This window comes from Habropoda laboriosa, unplaced genomic scaffold (assembly GCF_001263275.1).
Source record: "Habropoda laboriosa isolate 0110345459 unplaced genomic scaffold, ASM126327v1 scaffold15, whole genome shotgun sequence".
In the NCBI taxonomy this organism is placed as follows: domain Eukaryota; kingdom Metazoa; phylum Arthropoda; class Insecta; order Hymenoptera; family Apidae; genus Habropoda; species Habropoda laboriosa.
The window spans coordinates 1,673,926-1,679,700 of record NW_017100141.1 but is presented as its reverse complement, the minus strand read 5'-3'; positions in this window follow the sequence as shown (position 1 = coordinate 1,679,700).

The window sequence follows — 5,775 nt, the reverse complement described above, 5'->3', positions numbered from 1 at the left end:
TGAGAGAGAGTTTATCGATTATGGAAATTGTTCGACCATGCATTGCAGGGATTGTCGGAGAAAATTTAGGAAGGTTTAAATTTTTTATTGCCCGAATTTTTTAAATATTTTATTAGCCATATTTATTGCAGGAATTTTTTATCACTCAAATCTACCGAACCAGGGTGACTCGATATTGATTCCCGCAAGTTTAATTGAAAATTGATAAAAATTTCGCGGCGGTTTCAATATCGCTGGAAATTGATAAGTGGATTTCCAGATTTTGGACGATAGTGTTGCGTGGATTTTGTGCCTTTCAAAGGGTTAATATTCTTACTGTGGAGAGTGGAGGAATTATTTCCAACTTTTACGTTCTTAATTTTATATTCTTGCTTCGTTTATTGTTTTCAACGATGATCGAGAGAATCGTTGGAACTTGGAACGCTATAGGAGACGAAATTCACACTCGACGGGAGGCAAGTTTCGAGAACATTTGTTCGTAGTATGACGACGATATCAAACGCCAATTCGCTTCAAGTTTCAGCGTCAATTCAACGATTGATCCACTCGCGTCCCGCGACCCCGTGTTTCACTCTCGCAATCGCATTTAACGCACGTGTTACGCCTTGCGCCCCGACCCTGATCGCCAGTGAATATTTAATGGCCTGAATTGTCGCGCTCTGCCGAGGGGAATCTGCTCTGCATTTTATGCCAAGCTTATCGCCCTCTTACTTAACCCTTTCGAAACGGCAGCTTGAGCCGGCCACTTTTTATTCTTCGTTCTCTCCTTCTGTGCAAAAATATTCCTTTTGAAGTCTGTGTAATTAAGAGTGATTTTAGTTCTGTAGAAATTTTTACCGGAGTTTATTCAAAAAATTCATTAGTAACAGTGATAAATTTTATTATTTTTGTGATTTCGTGAATTTATTCAAAAAATTGATCGTTTATTTTTCGTTCTCTCCTTCTGTGCAAAAATATTCCTTTTGAAGTCTGAGTAATTAAGAGTGATTTTAGTTCTTTAGAAATTCGTATGAAATTTCTTCAAAAAATTGATTGGCAAAAGTGACAAATTTATTATTTTTAAAATTTCGTTAATTTATCGCTTAGAAATATGTTTAACTTCATTATTTTTGATCTTTCATCGCATGAAATACGATGCAAATCTCTATCTTCGAAGATAGACTCGATAAAAATAAACTCACTGGTTTACCCCTTTAATCGAAGTTGATCCTGTATTATCGTGAAAAATGGCAATCTTCATCTACCGTGGTACTTAATCGAACCCGAATCTACGGTGTCAGGCACGAAGCAACGAAAGCCATTGGAACCCCCAGAAATCATCGGAAGATCGACTTTTTTGTCAGCGCAAGCCATTTTTCTCGCGTCGCGTTTACGATCTGCGGCTATCATGGCGGCGATCTTTCACGTTAATTCCCGTCGGTACTTTTATCGGTATCAGGTGCGCCGTAAACCCCCGTCCAGGCGTAGTTTCGTTGTGAATTAACGAAGCTGGTCGTTTCCCTACCGTGAAATCTGCGAATTTTTATTGGCTATGTGCACACCACGCCTCGTAATCGGATTTCTTCCTATTAAATTCGTCCCTCTCTCTCTCTCTCTCCCTCTCTTCTAGGTAAAATGTCCAGCGAGAGTAGACAACAGCTTGGTTCACTAATTATAGTCGACTAATTAGAAGAGAGGAACTCGGTCAAGTGCGATGATCACGTTTCTTTTCGTGCTACCTTTGACCGTGCAAAGTACAAAGCTTCTATTTTCGATGGTTCTACAATTACCGAGGAGATTTCAGAAAGATTCATCAGGGTAGAATGTTAATGTTCGTTGGAGGATTTGTGTTTGATGTTTCTGGAGTAGCTGTCGAGATTCTCATTGTTAATCCTCTTATCAGAGGTAGTATTCGTTGTATTAGACGAATAGATCATGCATCGTTGAGTGGTTTGGAGGTTAGGTTAAACGTTGAAGCATAATCTTGTGAATTAAGTAGAATTTTATCGATGTCTGGTTAATTTAGAGAATACATATCGTATAGACAAGGCTTAAACATTTTTTTATTCTTATTAGAAGATGCAGAATCCCTTGTATTTATGAACAGATCTTTCTTGAGTGTTTTGGAGGTTAGGTTAAGCGTTGAAGCATCATTTTGTGAATTTATCGATGTCTGGTTAATTGGGAGAAGATATATCATGTAAATAAGATTTAAACATTGTTTTATTCTTACTTGAAGATGCAGAATCCCTTGTATTTATGAACAGATCTTTCTTGAGTGTTTTGGAGGTTAGGTTAAGCGTTGAAGCATCATTTTGTGAATTTATCGATGTCTGGTTAATTGGGAGAAGATATATCATGTAAATAAGATTTAAACATTGTTTTATTCTTACTTGAAGATGCAGAATCCCTTGTATTTATGAACAGATCTTTCTTGAGTGTTTTGGAGGTTAGGTTAAGCGTTGAAGCATCATTTTGTGAATTTATCGATGTCTGGTTAATTGGGAGAAGATATATCGCGTAGACAGGGTTTAAACAATTAAAGTGCTCGAATGTATTATTTCATTTACAATCCTATCTATAAATTACTGGACACTACTCAATCAAACCTTTATACATTTAGGTGTAATATACGCAAAAGAATGAAGCTAATTTTTGATATTTCTTTAACGAAAGGATGATCAAAAGAAATCGATCAATTTAAAATAAGTTGAATAAATCAATTTCTAACTTAACCCTTACGCCACGAAGATCATCTCCACTCACTCCATTTTATCTTCTTCTTTCATAAAAAATATCAAACTCCCAACTCCGAAAATTTCGCTCGATTGACGAAGAGAACGAAGGAAGAAAATACCGAGAACTTTCAATTCGAATGTTCCGCGCTTCTCTAATCTTCAGGATCACGCCTCTCTAATCTTCCTTCGTTTCACCGGTTTTTCGCAGTTTCGCCTCGAATTATCTCCGCGTCGATCGAAGACGCATTGTTCGCGCGCTTGTCTCCGTGTTTTCAGTTTCTTTTTTCTCGCGCTAAAGCAAATGGAATGGCTTTTGTTCCGGCCGATCCGATCGTAGCGAGTCGAACAATGCCGCGGGCCAAATCGAATTCGCCCAAGAAGAAGCGTGTGGCCTCGGAAAAAGAAGGGGAAAAAAAGTAGAAGAGAAAGCGTCGACGCTGCGTCGACCTGAATTCGTTTTCGATCGGGTTTCTTTCACCTGGAGATTTTTCACCGCGAAAATCGAACGTAGTGTGTATGTACGTGTGCGTGATCGATCGTTTAATCGGTTCGACGACAAATTCGCCGACCTACAAACGTATGGACAACTTGAGGATGATCCATTAGCTTGGCGAAACTTTGCTTTGTAATTTTAGTAACGAGTCGAGGGACGCGAAGATGATGCATCGCGTGGCTCGCCTCGGTGATTTTATGGAAAATTGCTGTTTGATTGCGGTAACATTGCAAGTATAATGAAATTAGGTGTACTGATGGGTTTTAGATTATCGAGGATGAGGAAAAAGTAGTGGAAGTTGAGAAAGAAAGACGTGGTTTGTTATGGAGTACCAAGAAATTAGTGTATATACAGTTACAGAAGAAATTAAAGCACTGAAAAAAAGATGTCAAACTTGTTCCAACCATCGCTACGTTCATTTCTAATCAGCTTAACGTATAATTTGACAAAAACTAGTGTGAAACTTCGTCTTCAAACTTGTTTCAATCATGGCTAAGTTCACTTCCAATCTAATTAAACAATCTGCAACTTGCTGCAACCATCGCCACGTTCGTTTCCAATAATTTGAAGAAGCAAAATGTCAAACTTCGTCAAACTCGTTTCAATCATCGCTAGATTCATTTCCAATCTAATTAAACAATCTCAAACTTCATCTTCAAACTCGCTGCAACCATCGCCACGTTCGTTTCCAATATTTCGAAGAAGTAAAATGTCAAACTTCGTCAAACTTGTTCCAATAATCGCTAGATTCACTTCCAATCTAATTAAACAATCTGAAACTTGCTGCAACCATCGCCACGTTCGTTTCCAATAATTTGAAGAAGCAAAATGTCAAACTTCGTCAAACTCGTTTCAATCATCGCTAGATTCATTTCCAATCTAATTAAACAATCTCAAACTTCATCTTCAAACTCGCTGCAACCATCGCCACGTTCGTTTCCAATATTTCGAAGAAGTAAAATGTCAAACTTCGTCAAACTCGTTCCAATAATCGCTAGATTCCCTTCCAATCTAGTTAAACAATCTCAAACTCGCTGCAACCATCGTTCGTTTCCAGTAATTTGAAAAAAGAAAATGTCAAACTTCGTCAAACTCGTTCCAGTCATCTCCATTCACTTCCACTCAGCTCAAACAACATCAAACTTCCTCCCATCGAACGATTTTTCCAAATCGATCGAGCAAAGTCCACAGTCAAACCCTTACAAACCACGTTCCACTTAAAGCACAACCTTTCCCCCTTTTCCAAACACACTCCGGTGAAAATCTCGAGTAATCATCGGGGTTAGTAATCATAGCAGAGAAACTCGGCAGTTCCCCATGGTCCAACTTAAACATAATCACGGTGCTTGGATTTTCCGCGGGGGCATCCATTTTCTCTTTGATCTGCCGTTTCCGTGCCGCTTTGCTGGTTACTCGCCGGAGGACGATTCGCCGCAGGCGGTGGAAGGAAAAATCCGCGGAACGTTCCTCCGTTGCCAAAGACATCCCCGAGGGTCCATTAACCTTCCGCGAGGGTTAAACGTGCCCTGTGGAAGAGAGGAATAAACATACCGGTGGAATAGGGCCAGAGAAAGATGGGAAGAGCAAGAGTGAAAGGGTGGAAGAAGAGGAAATAGAGGGATGCAAGAGAGAGAGAGAGGTTGGCGATGGCGTGTCTGGATATCGATCCTGGCTTCCGGGATGTTACCATCGTGGCCCAGCTTTCTGGTCCCTTTCTATGCGCGCGTGTTGCTACCTCGTGCAAGCGGCCAGTGTCTATTGGAAGGGTGCTCAGGTGAACGAAAGGGGAGCACGCATCGCGGCAGGTGTACTGTTCGCCATTCTCGCGTGGTGTACATTGGCGAGCTTGGAAACTTTCGATGCACGTAGGATAGCGGAGGAAAATGTCCCTCGTTTTGTGGCCAATGAATGGCTGGGGAATATATGATGCCAGGGATTAACCGGTTGAAGGGGACGTTCTTTTTTTGTCGCGGAGGTTATTTTAACCCTTTCAGGATCATATTTAGGGAGTATTTTGCAAAATTCTCGGAGAATTTTGTTTATTTTTTGATTTGCAAGTAAGTGAAATTTGCTGGTAACAGGAGGTAATGATAAATTGTTGCATTCTTTTGTGATGGTGTTTGGATCTGTGTATTTGTTTATTTTAACCCTTTCAGTATGATTTTTAAGGAGTATTTAAGAACTTTATTTTTTTTATTTTTGTTTTATTATCTTGATTTGCAAGCAACTGCAATTTATTACATTCTTCTACGATGGAGTTTGGATCTGTGTATTGTTCTTTTTAACCCTTTAGGGATCAGCGATTTTTAGGGAGCATTTGCTAAAATGTTTGAAGGACTTTGTTTTATTTATTTTTGTCTCATTATCTTGATTTGCAAACAATTGCAATTTGACAGTAAAGTAAATCATTATAGTGAGCATTTTGGCAAATGAAAGGGTTAAATAGGAAAATGTAGGGTACCCAGGAGTAAAAGGACCAACAAACTTTCGATCCAAGGTATCTCGATATTTTTCACCCTCATCCTATTTCTTTTTATTTCAAACGAAGAAACTGGTACCTCTTTT